The 21335-nt window shown below is 37.3% G+C and overlaps 1 protein-coding gene and 1 long non-coding RNA gene across 6 annotated transcripts in view; one reads left to right on the top strand and one right to left on the bottom strand.

Annotated features, from left to right (window-relative positions):
- The window catches only part of LOC103104357 (uncharacterized), a 35307-nt gene that overhangs the window by 10434 nt on the left and 3538 nt on the right, over positions 1-21335 (bottom strand). The gene's annotated exons all lie outside the window — the stretch shown is intronic.
- The window catches only part of ESRRG (estrogen related receptor gamma), a 685908-nt gene continuing 684718 nt past the window's right edge, over positions 20146-21335 (top strand). For all 5 annotated transcript variants that reach the window (XM_056815934.1, XM_056815933.1, XM_056815938.1 and 2 more), the window contains exon 1: positions 20146-20225. The gene's annotated coding sequence lies outside the window, so the exon portion shown is untranslated. The remainder of the gene's footprint in view (positions 20226-21335) is intronic.

The following is a 21335-nucleotide window of genomic DNA, read 5'->3' as shown; positions in this document are numbered from 1 at the left end:
ATCAGAGTAGTAAGCCTAGGCTATACCAATGTCAAAATGATCCTCTTCCACCAAAGCCCAAATAGTGGGCAATTTGTTAGTGTTATTGCTACCTAGCTGACTATCTGTGTCTACTAGCTCTTTTCTGTCCTGGACTCTAGCCTACAGAGCTAGTATGTTAATCCAGTTTGCTCTTGCCTAGCTTTGTTGACTCAATATTCAACCTGTATAAATCAGTTCCTTGACTCCTGGCTTGTGTCACAGCTAGAGTCTTGCATGCCTGTATTCCAGGTGCTATTGTCCTTTTTTTCAATAGTGATCATAAAAAATAGCTCACATTTCTATAGGACAATAAAGTTTACATGAAGTTTTCCTCATACAACAGTACCCTAACACCCACAAGACAAGTAATTCAAGGACTGGTTGATTTACAAATAAGGGGACCAAAACTCAGAGATTTAGTGTCATGGAGTAAGTAAGTAGTGGATCTGGTGCTCCAACCCATGGTTTGGGGATTTAAGAATAGTCTTACCAAGTCCAGATAAAAGTACTACACAGCCTCTCCACAATTGGAGACTAAGTCATGAATAACCCTACCCCTCTCTCTTGGAAATAAATGCAAACATTGTTAATTCCTGGCATAATTCACTGCATGTTGCTTCAGTGTACTGACTGATTCTGATCAAGACATGTGCACGAAGAATGGGTAAAAACCAAGAATGAGAGGTCATAACACAAAAAGGAAAATGTCATATATAAGGGAAATTTGGTGGTTTGGGATCCAGGCTTGGAAAGGTGGTTTTGGGAAGATATATCTTATTCAAAAAGAACAGAATAGATCAATACATTACACACTTGATACCTCAGCATAATGTAGTAGTCTCAATAGGTTTTGGTTATCCAGACATGTGCTAGAGTATTTTTCTCTGTCTAAAGCAAATCGATTAGTAATTTCTTAACTTAAATGATAAATTTCGCTACTCAAAAGGTAAAGGAAATAATGAACAAGATTATTATTTTTAACCTGATTCTCACTGGTAAGGAAGAAATATTTTATTAAATTGAAATGATGGTAACCTTTGAGTAAAATGATCATTTCATCTTAGAAAGGGGGATAAAAAAGAAGAAAATTGGGAGAATGAAATGGGCAGTCAAGTGGCACAGTAGATTGAGAGCTGGGTCTAGAAATAGGAGGTTCTAAGTTCAAATATGATCTCAGATACTGCCTAGTTGCATGACCCTGGACAAGTCACTTAACTGCCACTTCCTAGTCTTTACTGTTCTTCTGCCTTAGAACCAAAATAGCATTGATTCTAAGACAAAAGTTAAGGGTTTTTTTTTAATTGGGCATAGTCCATCATATACCATAAATTTTGGGAGAATATGTTCCACAGCATTCATAGAAAATATCAGCAGAACTCTTTGGTCTATATTTCTTTAGGGGAATTCAACCCAGAAGAGATGAAAAACTACCAAAAATTAATTATAAAGAAATTAAAGAGAAACAGGTTTGGTGAGAAGGAAAAAGAATCATCTAAAATTACTAATGTGGATACATAGGGAACTCACTAGCCTACTTAGATTTTTAAAATATATACATAAGATAGGAGAAAAAAGACAAAACAAAATATAGAATATGCAGTAGGAATAATATCAGGAGTAACAAAGCTCAGAATGAATTCAGTCTAGAGAATAATGTCAAAAACATCAAAAAGGCTATATTTTGGCTAAAGGGGGAAAGATAATCAAAGCTGGAATAGTATTGCTGTTTGGAATGAGTAGGAAGGTGCTACAGCATAACAGAGGAAAAAAATGCTCTTATTTTGTATTTTCTATTCATTTTGTTTCCATATTCTCTTCTAAGGGAGAACAATGTTTGAACTAAAAAGGATAAGGAGGTGGGGATAGCTAATAAGCAGTAAAATCCCAAACTAAATAAGCAATAAAAACTCAAACAAAATAAGCTGCCCTTGAAGAGTTCAGGTCACCAGTCCCTGAATGAACTCTATCTCAGGTTATAAAGAATTGAAAGATATTAGAGCTGAGCTACTGTTAGAGCCAGAAGAAGAGAGATGCCTTAGGACTGGATAAAGAATTGTGTACTCCTTTTTAGAAAATGAAAAAGAAAGGCATCTGCAAACTATAGGCTGTTGAACTTGGCTTTAATTCTTATTAAAATTCTAGATATAGTCTCAAAGGTAAGGACAGTGAACATCCAAAAACAGAAAAAGTGATCATACAAAATCAGTATGGTTTCATGAAGAGTTAGTCATGCCGGAGCAGATAGGTGACTCAGTAGAGTAAGAGCTAGACTTCGAAACATGAAGTCCTGGGTTCAAATATGGCCTCAGATACTTCCTAAATATGTAACCTTGGACAAGTCATTTAACCCTCATTCTCTAGTCTTTATCGCACAATATTGATTCTAAGTGGAATGGTAAGAGTTAAAAAAAAAAAAGTAAGTCATGCTTATTTCCTTTTTTTTTTTTTTGCTAGAACCGTGAGCCTGGTTGACCAGGGGAATTTTATAAAGTTAACCCAGATTTTAGTGAAGAATTTTAAAATGTTTCTCATATTTTACCTCAGACACCCTGAGCAAATCAACTAATCTCTCTTTGCTTTAGTTTCCTCATCTGTAAAATGGGAATAATAATAGCACATGCCTCTTAGGGTTGATGAAAGGATCAATGAGATAACATATATACACAGCAATTTGCAAGTCTTAGAGTAATTTATAAATGCTATTGCTGTTGTTATATTATCTTTGTGGAAAAGATGGTGATATGTTTATTAAAAGACTAATTAGAACTATCTTAATAACCAGGCTTAAAGAATAAGTTCTAGAGGTTTCCATGAATCAATACATTAGGATGACAACCAAGAAAGCAATTGAAATCTTGGGTTGCATTAAAAGAAGCACAGTGTACAGGACTAATAGTCCCACTGTACTCTGTCCCAGACTTCATCTGGTATATTGTGTTCTGTTCTGGGTGCCGCATTTTTGGAAGAATATTGATAAGCTGGAGAGTATCCAGAGAACAACCAAGATGGTAAAAGTCTTTAAAACCACCACCACCACCATCATCATCATCATCACCATGTTTCACATTTTACAAACATTTTCTTATTTGAACTTCGTAACAATTATGTAAGGTAGGTATTTTAGATTTTTCTAATCCCCATTTTACAGATGAGGAAACATCTTCCAAACTCTTCAGTAACTTCTTCATGGTAGCAAAACTAGTAAGGATCAGTCTCAATTTGAAGCCAATTCTTCCTGACTGAAACTCTAGTACTCTCTATGTCCTCTGCCAAACTGAAAACTTATGGAAAGAAATGGAGATGTTTTGCTTAGAAAAGAGAAGACACGAAGTGTAAATTTGATAGTATTTTTAAGTCACTTATCCTCTCTGAGACTCAGTTTCTTCCTCATCTATAAAATGAGAATAAAAAATATCTACAGTATCTACCTTACTAGATTATTCAAATAAGACAACATATGTAAAATACTATAAACTATTATTATTGTGACTTCAAGACCTGTCATCCTCCTGTTTGCTCTTCAATTTATTAACATCCCCCCTAAAATGTAGTACCCAAGACACAACACAGTGCTCTAGATGAGGTCTTAGAAAGGCAGAGAACAATGGTATTATTACCTCTTTAATAATCTGAAGGGTTGTCAAGGGATTAGATCTATTTTGCTTAATCCCAAATGGCAAAGCAAAAAAGAGATCAGTGGGTGAAAGTCACTAAGAATCATGTTTAGATAAAGAAAAACTTGCTAATAACTAGATGAAACAAGCTATCTCAAGAGGTTGTGTCTTTTTTTCCCACACTGAAGGTCTTCAAGAAAAATTTGGATAACCACTTGGTGACTATTTTGTGGAGAGATTCTTGTTTAGGCACAGGTTAGACTAGATAGCCTCTAAGGGGATTTCCAAATCTGAGATTCTGTGAGTAAATAATTAATGAAGCTATGTCAATTTGGAAAGAAGTCTCTAGTGAGATTAGATTAAGCACCTACTATGTGTCAAGCACATAATGACTGAGGATACAAAGATCAGTCCTGATCTTAACGAGTTCACAGTCTAACAGAAGATACAAAATGCAAAAGACCTTCTATCTTAGAATTGATGCTGTTGGTATAAGGCAGAAAAGTGGTAAAGGCTGGCAGTTGGGGTTAAGTGACTTGTCCAGGGTCAGGTCATATTTGAACCTAGGTCCTCTAATCTCCAGGCCTGGCTCTCTAACCAGTAAACCACCTAGCTACCCCTATAATAGGTTTCTTGTTCATGTCCCTTCTCAACTCTATAATACTACATCCCTATCAAATTGATATTCCTAAAGCACATTTGGCCATGTCACTCTCTTGCTGAAAAAGTTTCAGTGGCTCCCCATTGCTTCTAAAATCAACTACATATGCCTTTGCTTGAAATTTAATACTCTATATAATGTCTCCAATTTATTTTACAAGATATTTCAATTAGTCCCCTTCATCAGACCCCTACATTCCAGCCAAATGCACTTATTTGATCTTCTCTATACATAACATTCCATCCACGCCTTTACAAAGACTTGTATCCAATGTCTGTAAAGTTTTCACTTCTCATCTCTACTTCTTGGAATTGCTGGCTCCATTCAAGGTTCAACTTGAGTGTCCCCTCCTACAGAAGGCTGCCCATTCCTAATCCTTTTAGTTGTTAGTATTGTGTTCCCTATCATACTCGGTAATAATTGGGTATATTTTTTAGTTGATTCATCTGAATGCCTATTTTTTCACTCAGTAAAATTCAAGACCTTTGAGGTCAAGGACTACTTTCATTTTTGTCTTTGCGTTCCCTTTTTTCTATCACAGTGCCAGACACATAGCAGATGCTTGATAAATGTTTTCTGGATTGAATATTCTTAAATATAATCACTAGACTATTCACTTCATGAAATATTTTGGGGGAAACTACCCCCTGATACCTACCCTGAACTAAACTTAAAGCTTAGTACATAACAGCTGCCATTAGAAATCTGCTGCCTTTAATCAACTGCTAAGTCAACTGTAAAATCAACATCGTCACTAAATTTAAATTTTCACAATGCCAAAATCATAGTATGAGAGAAATCTTCAGTTTCCTTTAACATAAAGACGAAAGTGTAAGTATCCTCTAACCAGTGGAATTTCTACTATTAAAAGCTTTGATTCTTGGACTAATTCCAACTTAGGTAATTGTGTTCTTCCTACCTAAGTTCTCCCTATAGTCTCATTTAGATAATGCATAGTGTTCTTCACTCCTTGTCCCAAACCTGCTGATATGTTTCACCCTGGAGGATTCGTTGGATTGCAGGTTTCAAAGCTCTCTCCTCCATATATGATCCTACTGGCCTACTGACAGCAGAACCTGTGACTTGAGTTATTTTCCTTGTAGTGGAGATGAACTTTCATTGTTCTAATAATACTTCCTCACTTGGTCACCGTCACACACACATTTATGCTCCAGGACTAAGCAAGGCATATTTTCCTAAGGAAAAAAAAAGTTCTTCTTGGTGAAAAGCATACAAAAAGATAAGAGCTGTGACCTTGGTCTCATCATCATCATGCCTTAACAAATAGAGCTAACAAGACGCTGGCTATGTTTACCACCAAAACAGTTAACTGTGATGCCAAGGAGTTGATGTAACCAATTTTCTCCCCTGAGTCAAGCAGCTGGTTTAAAGCAGCTGATTTCAAATAGCATCTGTTATGTAATGAGTTTTGAGATAAGTTTGGGTGAGGTATTGGGATATTTTAGAGGAATTTCCCCTAAAATGCTCCTGGAATTGAATAGTCTAATTTCATGTTCACTCAGTCTAACCAAATGGCAAATGGCTTTCTATAAATCTCTTTTGGTTATGTCAGTTCATTCGTTATATGGACAGACAAGAATTCTCTGAAGAAAATACCAAATTAAATTATTATTATACATTTATCATCACTGTTATTTGAATGGCTAGCTATCACATGGAAGAAAGATTAGACTGGTTATACTTGATCCCATAGGTCTGAATTAAAAGCAATGGTGGGGGGAATTGGGAAAAAAAAAGATCAATTTAAGCTTGATATGGGAAAAACTTCTTTCAATTTGAGCTGCCTAAAGGTTAAACAGTCAACCTGGGAAGTAGTGTGTTCATCTCTTTGGAGGTCCTGAAGTATAGAGGCTAGGTCTTATATATTGAAGATTCCTTTTATGTAAGAGTTAAACTAGATAACTCTGAAATTCTGTGATACTATATATTTTATCTGTAACAACAAATTCATAAATGTGTATATTTGCTCCATTCATTTAAAAAATGAAATAGCAACATTTCTTCAACAATTCAATGCCTAATATTTTTTTTATATTTTTTCAGACCCATTTCTTTACAGCCTGGGTCAAAATGAAGAAAATCTGTAGTATCTTAAATGAGACACCAGGTGATATCAAGTGATGCTAATTCTAATTGTCACTATTTTTTCTGTATTTTAATGACTCAATAATACTTTGAAATTTGACTCAGCAAAAAAAAAGATACAAATTTGTAATTCTTTCTACTTAAATAAACATGAAATTAGCTTTGAAAGAGAGTCAAAAATGCTTTTTATGATGAATCTCAAGATATTTACTTAGGTTTGAATCTAAGAAAGGGGCTTTCTCCTTTAGGGAGTCCTCATTTTGGTGATTACAATTAAACCTGCAATTTTGTTGAGAGAGGATTAGGCTCTCTTTGTCTATCTACCATAGTTATGTTGAACTGGACCACTGAGAAAAACTAAAATATATCTTATTTCTAATTTTGATTATAAATTGTGGTTTGTATATTCATAGACAATGCTTTAATGCATTAAGATGGAGTAGTCTATTTCTAATCAATCATAAATTGTTTTTTGTTCTGGTGAAATATAGATGTTAACTTCTTGTTCATTCAGTTAGATACCCTAGGTATCTTATACATCAGTATATATATATGTATATGTATATATATATATATAAAATCAGAGAACTGATGAACATAGACAACAAAGTAGACCCAGAACTAAATAGGAAAAGAAAGCAGAACATGGCATTCAGAAAGTTTTCCAGTGCTATTGATGACCCCAGCTTCTCCTTGAAACAAGAAGCCATCTTTTTAACACCAATATTATTCCAGTAATACTATATGGGTATAAATCATAGCATAGCAAAGTTTATAAGGAATTAATATTATAGATCATATAATAGACAATTTTAGTAGGTGGTAGATATAAAATGTCTGCATATTGCCAGCACATTATATAAATGGAGTTAAATATGTTTTCAACAGATATATGACCAGAAAAAGACATATTAGCATATAACCAGTCATATAACAAAAGAAAAGAATAACAGAAAGTCCTTGTGCTCCATTGTTACCCATATAGAAGAAAGTCTATAGCACATTGGGTAGACTCTCAGTGGAGAATATATAATTCATTAACAAGTTATATAAAGGAATGAGAAGAAATGGATTTTGATGTACAGGTCAGGAGAGAAAATCATGGATCCAATAAAGTATAGAAGTTTTAAGATCAATGCCATGGAGAGCTATTGTTTTCTCCCATAAAATGTTCCTTGTAGGCAAGTTCAAAGACTCAATTCCTAGGCTGGATATACCATTGGCCCAAACCAGTGTGCCAATTTTTATTGTCTTGTGGACTGTATTTTAATGACTCAATAATACTTTGAAATTTGACTCAGCAAAAAAAAGATACAAATTAGTAATTCTTTCTACTTAAATAAACATGAAATTAGCTTTGAAAGAGAGTCAAAAATGAGAGTCTTGTGATTCAGCAGTACTGAGTATAAATATGTCAGAAGTTGACCTATTAAGTGAGGAAGTACAATTTTACATAATTTATTTCTGGATTATAGCCCACTCTTTCAGAATATTTCAACCAAGAAGAAGGTTTAAAATATATTTTCCTATTTTTTCTTTCATCATCAAAAAATAATTTTCAGGGAGAGTAAGTATGGCACAGTAATGAGGGTTCTAGATTTGGAGTCAGAAGATTTAGACTCAAGTCCCAGCTCTGATATTTACTTAACCATACAGCTATGAGGAAGCCAATTAACTACATTGTCTTTGTTTTTCATCCATAAAATAGGGATTATAATGCTTACATTACCCATACCAGGGTTGTGAGAAAAGTTTTTAACAGTTTGTTATAGTCATTGAACAATCATGCAATATGGATCAGAGGACCTTGGTTTGAAATCAGGCTCTGCTATTTAACTGCTTACATCACTTAGGGCAAGTTACTTCTCATTTCATGTCTCTCCTCAGTATTTTACCTAGAACATGAGGTAGTTGGATTAAAATGGTAAAATCTAAGATTTGAAAAGGTTCTAAGTCTAGTTAACCCATATATGAACATACCCAACATATGACCATTTCTTCTGATTTAAAGTAAGAGAGTCAAGCCATCTCTCAAAACAGTCTATTCCATTCTAGGTTGTCCCTAAGTATTATGAAGTTTTTTTCTTACATCAAACTTCTTTCTACCCATTGCCTTTTGAGGTCAAGCAAAATAAAATCCCATAATTCCTCTGTACACTAGAAAATGTTTTATGACTGTGAATTAGTGTTATTATTGTTTTCCTAGGTGTCGTTGTACAATAGCAATAATAATAACTCACATTTATATAATACTTTACAGTTGATAAAGTATTTTTCCACAATAATCCTGTGAGGTAGATAATATAAATATCATCATATAGAGGCAATGTAGCCTGTTGGATACTTATGAACATAGAGTGAAGAAGACCTAAATTCATGTTCAACCTTATTAGCTGTGCAATCATTGGTGGGTCACTTAATCTTTTAAAACCTGTTTCTTCCCATGTGAAATGGAAATTAGAAACATTTACACTACCTATCCATAAGGATTTCCATGAGAAAACCAATTTGCAACTCTTAAAGGACTAGGTCAAAATAAGTTATTATTATCTTTGTCATAGTTGAATAAATAAATAAAACTAGGGGAAATCTTGGGACACAGGCTTTAACTGATCTAACATAGCACTTTAATTCATCCATTAATCTAACAAACCCAGGTACAACCCTTACTTCCTGCTTGCTACACATTTACACACAAACTAGTGGAGGACCCTACTAAGTTTCTCCATTTATCCCAGAGGCACATTGACAAGACACCTCTTCTAAGACCAAAATCATTCTAAAAAATGGACCCACAAAAGCATATATTTAGTCGTCATCATCATCTCCACTAGCTTGTACATATAGTGCTTCTTTCTTCATAAAGCCTTTCATATATAGAACTAAGTAATTCTCCTTTTGTTGACTATTCAATGACTTATGTGTGCCTCATTTTGTCATGGCATCAAATATGGACTAACAAGGTGTTTATGTCTAACACCTAGCAGTGTGCAAAAGTAAAAGGCCAACAGCCAAAGACCTACAGCCTAGTTTATTTGTATGAAGCTGAGTACCTTCAAAGGAGAAGAGCCTGAATTGGAGAGGATGTGTTTCTTTGTCTTGTTACCCTGACTACCCCTCTTCTCAATGTGCTTCTTTTTTTTTCTTGTTTTTTATTCTTGTTTTTGCAGCCATAACAATTATATTCCCCTTTGACTCTTTCAAGGTGGGCAAATTTTCTGGGTATCTGCTGTCCTTCTGCATAATTCCTACTGTGCCAAACACCTTTGTCTCTCTGACTGTCAGAAGAAGCAAAGGCTTTCACTTACCCATTGGCAATCCTATCTATGTTCTCTCACAGGTCTGTAGCTAAAGTGGTGAGAAGGAAACTAGTAGATTTTTTTTCCTTCTCAGCTTATAACCATCTGTGATAATAGTGGGAAACAATCATGAACAAAGAGTTATAATGTAAACCTAAAAAGATATGAACAAAATAATGTTTTGTGTAAAAAACCAAGGCATCAGTAGAATTTTCTAAGCATCTATGAAGAAAAAGTCCTTGGCAAAAAAAAAAAGACTTGGCAAAGTCCAATATTAGTTTATGTTTTTAAAAATACTCCAAAAATACAGGCAATAGAAAGATCTTGTTTTAATAAGATAAAAAAAATATCTCTTTGAAATCAAAATCAAACATAATAATAATAACATATATAATAGATATACACTAGAAGCTTTTCCAATAAGTGCAGGAATAAAGTAAGGATGTTCCCCTTGGCCTTCAATTATTTGACAGTTCTAGAAATTCTAAATATAGCAATAAGAGAAAGAAATTAAAGGCATAAACACAGGTGAAAAGGAGACCCCTTTCTCTGGTGACATGATAGCTTACTTAGAAACTCTTAGGGAATTAGCATAAAAAATAATTAAGATAGTAGCTTTTAGTAAAGTTTCAAACTACAATAGAAACCTATAAAATCAATAGCATTTCCATGTAGCAATATCAAAATCCAGGAGGCAATAATAGAAAAGGAAATTACATCCACAATAACATCAAAAGGCATAAAATATCTTTGAATCAATCCACCAAGGAACATTCAACACCTGTGCAGATACAATAACAAAGTGCTACTTAAAAAAAAAAGAACAAATTAAATAACTGGAGGGACTTTTAGTCATGCCAATATAACAAATGACAGTGTTAATAAAAATAGATTACATATTTAGTGCTATACCAATCAAACTCTCAAAGGGATGCCTTATGTAGCTAGACAAATTAATAATATCATTTTGTTATTGTTCATTAATTTCAAGTAGCTTCCAATTCTTTGTGATCCCATTTGGGGTTTTCTTGGCAAAGATACTAGAGTGGTTTGACATTACTTCTCCAGCTTATTTTACAGATGAGTCACTGAAGCAATGTTAAGTGACTTGTCCAGAGTTACATAGCTAGTAAGTATCTCAGGCCAGATTTGAACTCAGGAAGATGAGTCTTCATGACTCCATGCTCAGTACTCTATTGACTATGCCAACTACCTACCCGTAATAACATCATATGGAGGAACAAAAAAATCTAAGATATTGAAGGAATGATGAAAAGGATGAAAATGAAAGAAGGATTGCAATTCTGAATATCAAACTACATTATAAAACAGTAACCATCAAAACCATTTCATACTGGCTCAAGATTGTAAAAGCAAATCAATAAAACAGACCAGACAAGGAAGAATCAGAAATAATTAAACTCAATAACCTTATGTTTCATAAACCCAGAAATATAAATTGCCTAAGAGAAAGTATCCCATCCAAAAAAAGGCTTTAAAAACTAGTAAAAAGAGTTTAGGAGTGAAATATAGGAAAATTATAGCACTAGAGTTTTTAAAATGACAGGGTCCTGTGAAGTAGTTTTTACCATTTTGTTTTATTTTGTTTTTCAGATAGCTAGGAGCTGCACATGTTTTTAGGCAACATGAAACAATTCTATAAATAGGGAAGGGTTGAAGAGGAGAGGAGTTCTCAGAGGAGATATAGTATGAAGGGCAGAAGAAATAAGTGGAAGAATAAGCTTTGGCAAGTCTTTGAAATGGACAGAATAAGATATGGAGTAGCAGACATGAGTGTGCTCGGGATGAATAACATAAGGGATTTTTCCCTTTAAAGTAGGAGATAAGGTCATTTGGTGTGGGAGAGAAGGTTTGGAATGGTGTTGCAAGTTTGAGGAAAGAAGTTTGAGCTTGTTGACTTCCTGAAGGAAAAAGGCCAGTATTTCATTTATGATCAAAATGGTCTGAGTGGAATGAAATGAACAGTTCGATGTCCAGCACATGATTATAGAGCATGATTTGAAATTAATTGAGTTGGAAGATTACAGCTAAGGTGAAGTGGGACAACTCTCTTGGAGGTAGCTGGGGAATTTTCCCCAGGTCAGGCCATGAAGTAAAACATTGACAGAATAAGAGCCATTGTACCTCATAAGATAGAAATGCTGCTTTTTTTCTTAAGACAAAAAAAAAGGAAAATTATTAGGAACAAACAAGAAAGAAAAATGTAGTTACTTGGAAATTAAGCAGACTTTTTTAAGGTTCTTCAGGATTCCTATATCTAGTGCCCTGCTTATAAATATATTTTCTTTATAATATATGTTCTTTTTCTTGAGCTTAATATGCTTTCATATAAAATGCAGGTTTCATGTGTTCTTGAGTTATAATGTATCCATTAAGTTTAACCATGTGTTAGAAAGGGTGCTATTTACTCAGATTCCTAGAATATTAGCTGGAAAGGGCCTTAGGGATCATTTAATGTAATGTATTCACTTTACAGATAAAGAAACTGAGATGCAGAGAAATTAATTGACTTGTCCTTTGTCCATCTCCTCAGTGGATCTAGTCCAGGGGTCTGCACACTGTGTCAACTCAACAAAAGTGTATAGAATCAACAAATCTAAAAATTAGAAGGAATTTTAGAGATCATGAAACATAGTCTCTTCAAAATCTCCTACATATAGTCAATTAGTCCACTTCTATTTAAACAGATCCAATGGCAAGGAATTATCTCTCTTTAGAGGTAGCCCATCTATTTGGATAGCTCTGATTGTTGGGAATTTCTTCATAATGAAGTGAGGAGTAGCCTTCTTTATCTGAGAACCACCAAGCTAAGCTCTACCTCTTCTTTAAGTCTCCCCAACTTTTGAGATCTGAGAAAAGCAGCCTGATGTAATTAGCATAATTTGACCCAGCTGCCCTGAAGAAAGATTTATTTTTATTATAAAGATATTTTTATCTTACCAATTACATTTTTAAAATTTCCATGTAAGTTATCTGAAGTTATGATCTAAATTGTCTCCCTCCCTTCCTTTCTTGTCACCTCCCAGAGCTGGCAAGCAATTCAACATGCATTATCACACAAAACATGTTTCCATATTGTTCATTTTTGTAAGGTAATAATCATATAAAAACCAAACTCCCAAACAAAAAATAAAATAAAGTGAAAAATAATATGCTTTGATCTGCATTCTGACTCCAACAGTTCTTTCTCTAGAGGTAGAAAACATTCTTTGTCAAAAGTCCCTGAAAATTGTTGGAGGAAGATTCAAAAAGAGTGGAAGTTATTCCAACTAATCCAGAAGGAAAAGCTGAAAAAAGAGGAATGCCAACCAGACTCTGGGGGTGGGAGGAGGTAAAATAAATAATAGAAATTCACAATGAGCCTATCCCAAAAGAAGAGATTCTTTTGAAGGAATTCAAGAAAGAATTCTCACAATCACTTGAAAAAAAGGATTTGTGTTGAAGGTAAAGTATAAAACAATGAAAGTTTTCAAAAAGGCAGAAATCCTCTGATGCTAGAAGGTGAAAGAACTAGATAAAGGACTGGACTTGGAATTAGGAAGACCTGAGTTCAAATCCCACCATAAACACCTTATTAAATATTTGACCCTGAGCAAATAAGTCATTGGAAGCCTCTCAGTCTCAGTTTGCTCAACCATAAATTGGAAATGATTATAGCTTCTACCTCATATATTGTAAGGATCAAGTGAAATAGTATCTGTAAAACACTTTGAAAACCTTTAAGCTATATAAATGCTAGCTATTAATTCATGTTCATTTAAAAAAATTAAGCTCAGGGCTTTACATTTATTTTAAATAAATTTTACTGTACTGTACTGGTTTTTTTTTTTTTCAGTCTGTCAGTTTTCAGATTCAGGATGATCTTAGAGATCATCTAGACTCCTCTACATATAAACAGTGAAACCTCTCTCCAATATGCCCATAAGTGCTCACTGAATCTTGACTTGAAGGACTCCTTGTTGAGAAAGACCTCACCACCCTTGGACAGCAATGGTTTTTCATCACTTTGTTCTTATAGTTTGCCAAAATCTGGATCTCTGAAACTTTCACACCTTCTTTCTAGTTCTATTCTCCAGTGCTAGGTGGAATAAATCTAATCTTTCTTCCATATGGCAGGTCTTCAGAGACTTGAAGTCTACACTCATATCCTTCCTGAGTCTTTCATTCTCCTTTGATAGATTCTCCATTGATAGATCATTCTGAGTCATGGCCTCTAGTGCTTTTATTACCCTGAATATCCTTTTCTGAACGCATAAAGGTGAGCTATCAGTATCAGGGCATTTCTGAGATCTACCAATCTACCAATTGACAAAATTATTCACTAATTCCATAATAACAGGAGTCCCTACAAAAAGGGAATCCTAAAGCAACTATCAAGACATTTTGCTTCTGGGTGGATCATATTAGGGCTCTGATGAAATATAATATCATATCTTTCATAAATGATCATTTTAGCAATACCACTTACAGTAATATACAAGCAACATGGCACAGTGGGATAAGAGCCTGGTTTTGGAGTCAAGAAGACCTGGGTTCAGGCCTCCCCTCTGACAAAGATTATCTATAAGGCCCTGAAACTTTCAGGGGCCCAGGCACCCCTATGACAGTCATAAATGAGTTACCAATCTTCATTGATGAAAGACATTTCAATGCCCAGGAATTCCCTATGTTCATAAAATTGCAATTATGGACCATCACACCCTCAAATTTATAATATTAACCCCTTCCTCCCCAATAATGCTGGAGGGGGAAGGGAATTGGTATTTATTAAGCACCTACTTTGTGCCAGGCACTTTATAAATATTATCTCATTTGATCTTCATAACTTAACAATCCTATCTGGTAGGTGCCAATTTAGTCTCCATTTCATAGCTGTTAAAACTGAGGCAAACAAAAGTTAAGAAATTTCTCAGGGTCATATCTGTAATTTTCATCTAAATTCAAATCCAAATGCAGACTTCAGGAAGTGCCTGAAGCTAAATTTGAATTCAAGTCTTCCTGACTACAGGTTTCTCATTCTATTCACTGTGTCATCTAGCTGTCTTCTTAAAAGGTATTGTTATTATGATAAACCCATCAGTCCCATTTTACAGCAAAGAAAATAGAGAACTGAGAGATGAAATGAGATGACATCCAAAGCAACTTAAACCCAAGCTAGCAAATCAAGGAAAAGACTTTGAGACAAGATGCCTCTTCTATTTCCTACTCTATGACTAAATCAACCAAGCTTCTTCCCTCCTTGGGTAGCTTTGAAGTTTCTCTACTACTCCAGATTCCATTGAAGTGGAAGAAAATCATTACTGTTGCTCCATTATTATTATCAGCAAAATAATTCTACCAGGGAGGTTAACAGCTTTACTTATTCTCCAAACCTAGAAAGAGGTAAGATGCTATGGGTCTATTAGGTGCTGGAGACCTGAAGGACACAGCAAGAATCCTGTTCATTTCAAGTCCATTCTGCTCTCCTATAAGCCACTTACCTACTTCCTTTGAGGAAAGGGGGGGGGGGGAGATAAATGCTCACAGGAACTGATGATATAACACTGTGCAGCTGCTAATGCATATGGATGTGTCATGCAAATGTCCCCAGCAGAAACAGATTCTTTAGTTTAAACCTGCAACGCATTCAGCAATAAAAGAGTTTCCAAATCAAACTGCTGACTCCTTTTTTTCCCCCCTTATCAAAACACCACAGCATACATCTTTCCAGGCAAAGTAAATCAAAAAGGGAGGCAGCTGGAGAGAACCAACTCTTGTCTTTCCTGGGATGTCAGGTGTGTGCTACAGTTCTGCAGATTAATTTGTGAAAGTGGAATAACTCTGGGGGCTAAACCTCAAAAGAAGGTTATGGTGTCAGTGCCTGTTGATTTCTTCACAAAGGCCTTATCTTTGAAAAGAAGAGATAGTCATTCACTTATATTTCCCTGCCTAAATAAAATGTGAATTGTTTACACTTTTTTATGCACAGAACAAAGATCTGTAGAAAGTAATGGAATGCTGAGCATAAGAGAACCCTCATCTGTTCCCATTTACTCTATTTGTCATATCTGAGTCTTGCAGATATTTTGATAAGTTAGTAGATAGTAAAAAGAGAAAGCAAAAGGGAAAACAGAGAAATAAAAAAATTAAAAGAAAAAAACTAAAAAGCAAAGTTTGGGAAGGGTGGCAACTGGGTATCTCAGAGGAGGTCATAGGTTCAAATTTGGCTTCAGATGCTTCCCAGCTGTGTGACCCTGGGCAAGTCACTTAACCCCCATTGCCTAGCCCTTACCACTTTTCTGCCTTGGAACCAATACACAGTATTGATTCAGAAGGTAAGGGTTTTTAATTTAAAAAATTAAATTAAATAAAAAACAAAGTGATTAAGAAATTTTGCCAGATGACATTTTCTAAAAAAGTAGCTTTGAGCATTTCATTTAGCCCATATATCTCCCTGGCTAATGATAGTACCACTTTATGGAAAAGTTCTGGATTGGGGGATGAAAGATGTCAAAGAAACACAAACTATTACTTGGAAGAGAAACTTAAATAGTAACTTGAGAATAATTCACTCGACTTCATTAGGATTGAGTAGAAATATCAATTTCCCTCTTCTTATAAGGATGTGAGTTTAAGTTAAGTACTTAGAAAACTGAAAGAACTGGGGATAAAGGTAGAAAAAGAAAATGAATGTGTAGCCTGGGATGAGAAGTTCTTTGGGTGGGCAGCGCTGATATTTTGAAGTTAGTTATTTACTTAGAGTCCAATGAAAGCCAACAGTCCAAACCGAATTTTGGTTTTTCTATAGACACCCTAAACTTCTCAAAGACAGGATTGGTTTACCTCCGAATAGCCTCGGGTCCTGAAAAGCTATAGCCTCCTATTTAAATGCCAGCTGGACTAATACCTACATTTGATTTAGCGTTCTCCCATAAAGTGAAATCTCTGCCCTCCAGTCTGAGGTCCGGTTTACGTCTTTGGCTGGTGGAAGTGAAAGGCAGTGAGGAAAGGCTAATACCCACCCTCTGCCTTTCCAATCCCACCCTTACCTTCCAGTCTGTAAGGTTCCTTTGGGCGGGGGCATGAGTGCGTTAGGGAGAGCAAAAGGGAAGTCACCTTTCCATCTTAATTCCGGGAACAGATTGCTGTCCTCTCAGAAGAGCTGAGAGGCCTCAGCTCAGACATACTGGGAGGTTGGCTGCCAAAGGGTGTGTGTGTGTGTATGTGTGTGTGTGTGTGTGTGTGTGTGTGTGTGTGTGTGTGTGTGTATGTGTGTGTGAGTGTGTGTGTGTGGGAGAGAGAGAGACAGAGACAGAGACCAGAGACAGAGAGACACAGAGAGAGAGAGAGAGAGAGAGAGAGAGAGAGAGAGAGAGAGAGAGACACACAGAGAGAGAGAGAGAGAGAGAGAGAGAGAGAGAGAGAGAGAGAGAGAGAGAGAGAGATCTGCGTTAATATTAAGTTAGTTGATATCACTAGGATGCAGGTGTTAGACCCCTCCCAACATACATTACCCCCCCCCATTATCCTCACCCTACTTTTCCGCAAAAGTTTAAGAGGAGAGAAGCCCCGAGGATCATCATTGACTTATTTTTTCCCCTTCGAAAGGCTAGAACAGCCTGAACGTTTCCAATTTGCCCCCTCCCACCGTCTTACTTTCCCTTAACGCAGCCAATTCCTCACACGCATCTGGCTGCGCAAAAGGAGCTGGTTTCTATTTGGGTAATATACATATTTCTAGGGGGAGGCTGGGCGGATGATTCTTCGCTGGGTCAACGTGTTAATTAAAAGTTGGTCCGAGTTGGTCAGCTCGCAGTCCCAGATGTGCTTAACAGCATGCAATTAACACATAAGGCAAATCTTTTTGAAGATACCAGAATTGAAAACCCCAATAGAAACGCCACACACCCCACCACCACCCTTAACATGGACAAGCAATGGCAAATCGGGGGGGAAAGTCATTAAAAGACATAATTAAACGTGGGCCGCCGATCTTGAAGGGTGTCCTGTTTAAAAAAATTTTCCACCAAATCTATATATTTCAAAAATAAATAGCAAATTGATTTTTTTCTCCAGGACGAGAAGGCATGGGATCTGTTTCTCCTCCATTCCCACACCATGTATATTAAACAGCGAGAGAACCGTGTCCCTCGCTGCTCATTGACCTCCCCAGCACTTCCTACTTTCGCAGAACTTCAATATGGGGCTGCGCAGCGGCGAATTGCAAAAAGGCTCTCTCAGAGCTAGATTGCTTTTTACATCTAGGGATAATTATCTCGCGCTCTAACTTCCAGACCGTCCATTACAGTTTCGGAAAAGTGGAGGGAGAAAAAGAAAAAAAAAGAGAGGGGGAAGGAAAAGGGAGGGGAGAGAGAGAGAGAGAGAGAGAGAGAGAGAGAGAGAGAGAGAGAGAGAGAGAGAGAGAGAGAGAGAGAGAGAGAGAGAGAGAGAGAGAGAGATTGCAAATTAAAAGTCTAAACAATCTATATGAATGGGAAAATAGTGAAGATAATTATGTCTTGGAGTGGAGATGCAGCAGTTCCTGAAACTCCTTGTCTGAGGCTGCAATGGTGCATCTTCTCTGTGTAGCCGGGATGAGAGAAACTGACGTTGCTTTCTGTTTTCAGGCCTTCACCAGGCAATTTGTCTTCACCATCGTGACTCTCATTGGGTTACTTGGGTTACATCTCATTATTCATGTTTCTTTTACTTTCCTCTATCCCTAAAAAGACCCCAAGTGATGATCTATCTATCTATCTATCTATCTATCTATCTATCTATCTATCTATCTTTTCTTCCTTCTCTTCCCTTCCTTCCTTCTTCCCTTCCTTCCTTCCTTCTTTCCTTACTTTCTCTCTCTCTCTCTCTCTCTCTCTCTCTCTCTCTCTCTCTCTCTCTCTCTCTCTCTCTCTCTCTCTCTCTCTGTCTCTCTCTCTCTCTCTCTCTCTCTCCTCCATGAAAAGTCAACTACCCCTATTCCCCTAAAGCACTCCATTGATCCTTTCCCAACCTGTCCGGATTCCTTTACAGGTCCTTTCCCAAAGAACATAAAGCTAGGCAAGTGCTTTTTGCAACACATAGGTCACTTTCCTTCAGTCTCAAAGCCCAATCAACTTCCAAGTTATCAGCTCGACTTTATTTTGGAAAATAGGTTTAGGGCTACCACCATCACCCCTAAAAGGAAGGGAAAACACCAACCACTACTTATTTCCCAAAACTAAAAAAAGCTAATTGACAAAACATAGTGAAAGAAATAATGAAGTTGGCGTATTTTATTGATTCATCCAGATCTTTGGCTCTGGGGGTGAGTGAGGAGACAAGATAGACAGGACAGACAGCCAGACAAAGAGAGAAACAGAAACAGAGACGGAGACATGTCTGATAGACGGGGACACTCAGGGACAGACAACAGAATATCTGGAAACCGACCAGATTTGTTGAATGTCAGCTTGAGAAGGAAGCCTGAGCTATGATTTAAACGCCAACTGAATCATTGTCATCCATGGGCTCCGCCAATATCACCCCCTCCCTCTTTCCTTCCTGTCTCTCCCTCTTTCTCTCTTTTGTAGGATACAGAAGGTGAATAATGAAACCATTTTGCTAATAGTTTATGAGCCATGAGATTGGAAATGTATATGGATAGACCGAAGCGCCAGACTAAAATCACTTGAGAGGAGCACAGGGCTTTGCAGAGAAGAAACGCTCTGCGTCCTCCCTCCCCAGTCCAGAGGAGAGAGGAAAGAAAGGAGTGGAATCGTGTCTTTCCTTTTTCCCTCGTCCTCCCTCCCAAGGTAGCAAGAGCAAAGTCCCAGTGGGATCACTGTGAGAAACATGCCCTGACCCCACACAGTCTTCCCGGGGGTCTGGTGCAGGATCCAGATGAATTAGGGAGATGGGGAGATAGAGAGAGCGGGAGATAATTGTTATCACCAGGATTTTTCTGCCGCTGATGGGATCTAAAAAGATCCATCACACCCGGATGCTTTCCCTGAGGCAGAAAACAAAAGAAGTGAACTGCATTTGGAGAAAGTGAAGTGGGGGAAAGGTTCCTTTTTTTTCTGAAGTAACTGTTCCCCCAAATAAGTCCTTAAAGACTCCTAGAAACACATCTAGGAAGCCCTCGCCCAAGAAACACTGTCTGATCCTTAAGCAAAGAATTTTCTGCTCCTCTTTGTCTTAATATCTCCAAAGCTTTGAAAGATTTTTTTTTCCTGAAAATTTGAGGGGAGGGTGACAAGAAAGATGACAAGCTCTGAAAAGAGCTTATAGTGGTTATGGAAGCTGGTCTGGCCATCTGTTCCCTACAGACTGGACTAAAGGGGAAAAGGGAATAAGTTCCAGGGGCTCCAAGCACTCAGGAAAGGCCAATGAATGGCCAGTAAGAGACCGCCCCACCTCTGGCCTGGTTTTCTTGGGGAAAGGGAGGGAGGAGGGAAGGTGGGGTCAAATACTGGGAGAGGGAAAGCACATGGGTCTCTGTTTCCCAAGATAGGTCAATTGTTCCCAGCAGGAAGACTGTGACAGGTATGTGGCCTGGGACTGCAGGGCAAGTGGGAGGGGGTGAACCTCCCAACTCCCTAGCGGTGACCCAACCTTTAGCAACCAAGCTGACAGAGAACTAACTAGCCTCCACCAAACTCCCTACACATCCATGTCTCGAGGGTTAAGGGGATAGTCATATTGAGGGAAAGGCCATAAAAATGCCAGACCTTAGGTAAAGGTGAGGTTGGAAGTCAGGCATAGAGGTGCATCTGCAGCAGGTTTCAGGCTGTGGTTGGTTTGGTTTTCCAATAAAGAAACATAAATCTAAGTCTCAAACAGAGCCTGAGTATGGGGAAAGAGTGGGGAGGGGAGGTGGAGAGAAGTAATGTAGATTCTATTATCCCTCTATCTCCCCCCCCCTTTTTTTTTCCTTCCCCTCCTAAGAAGATTCAGGCTCAATTGGTCTAAACTTGTATTACTTTCATTTTGGGAATGGTGCTAGTGGTGGGAGAGGGCTTAAAATGGAGCCCGTTTCAGCAAGAACCCCTGCTCCCCAACACTCTAGACCTCCTCTTCTGGATTTCTCTAGGAATAGAAACTGGTGACAAGAAATGAGAGAGAAACCTTTCCATTCCTTTGTAAAAGGAAGGTAGCTGGGTCACTGATGCTAAAAGGTGGTGGTAGAGGAAAGGAAAGCTGTTTCTTCCTTCTCCCCACTCCCTAGCCCTTCTAGCAGGTAATCCCATGGTGTGAGAGGACAGGGTTAGGTCATCCCCAGGCCTCATCTGACAAATGAACCTTTAAAACAAGAGGACATCAGAGTATCCTTTGCTATCTTCTCTTTTAACCCCCACCCACAATGTTCATCATTCCTCTGTAACAACTTTTTGCTGACCCATCCTCTGAAGGACATGTCCTGTGTAGGACAGAAACACAGCTATACCGGAAATGTGCCTTTTATTCCTGAGCACAGTCTGTTTCTAGCGGTGGGTTTGGGAGGGAGCTGGGAGAAATTGAGAGAAATAGCCCCCTTCCCTCACATATTCCAGGTCCTGGTTTTTAGAAGCTTTCCTCCCAGGAAAGTGTCCTGAACAATAACTAAAAACAAAACAATTGGGGCAGGAGCAGCAATGTAGGTCTGGAAATACAGGA

Source organism: Monodelphis domestica, chromosome 2, assembly GCF_027887165.1.
Source record: "Monodelphis domestica isolate mMonDom1 chromosome 2, mMonDom1.pri, whole genome shotgun sequence".
NCBI classification, from domain to species: domain Eukaryota; kingdom Metazoa; phylum Chordata; class Mammalia; order Didelphimorphia; family Didelphidae; genus Monodelphis; species Monodelphis domestica.
The sequence above is the reverse complement of the archived record's forward strand: the minus strand, read 5'-3'. Positions and strand labels throughout refer to the sequence as shown.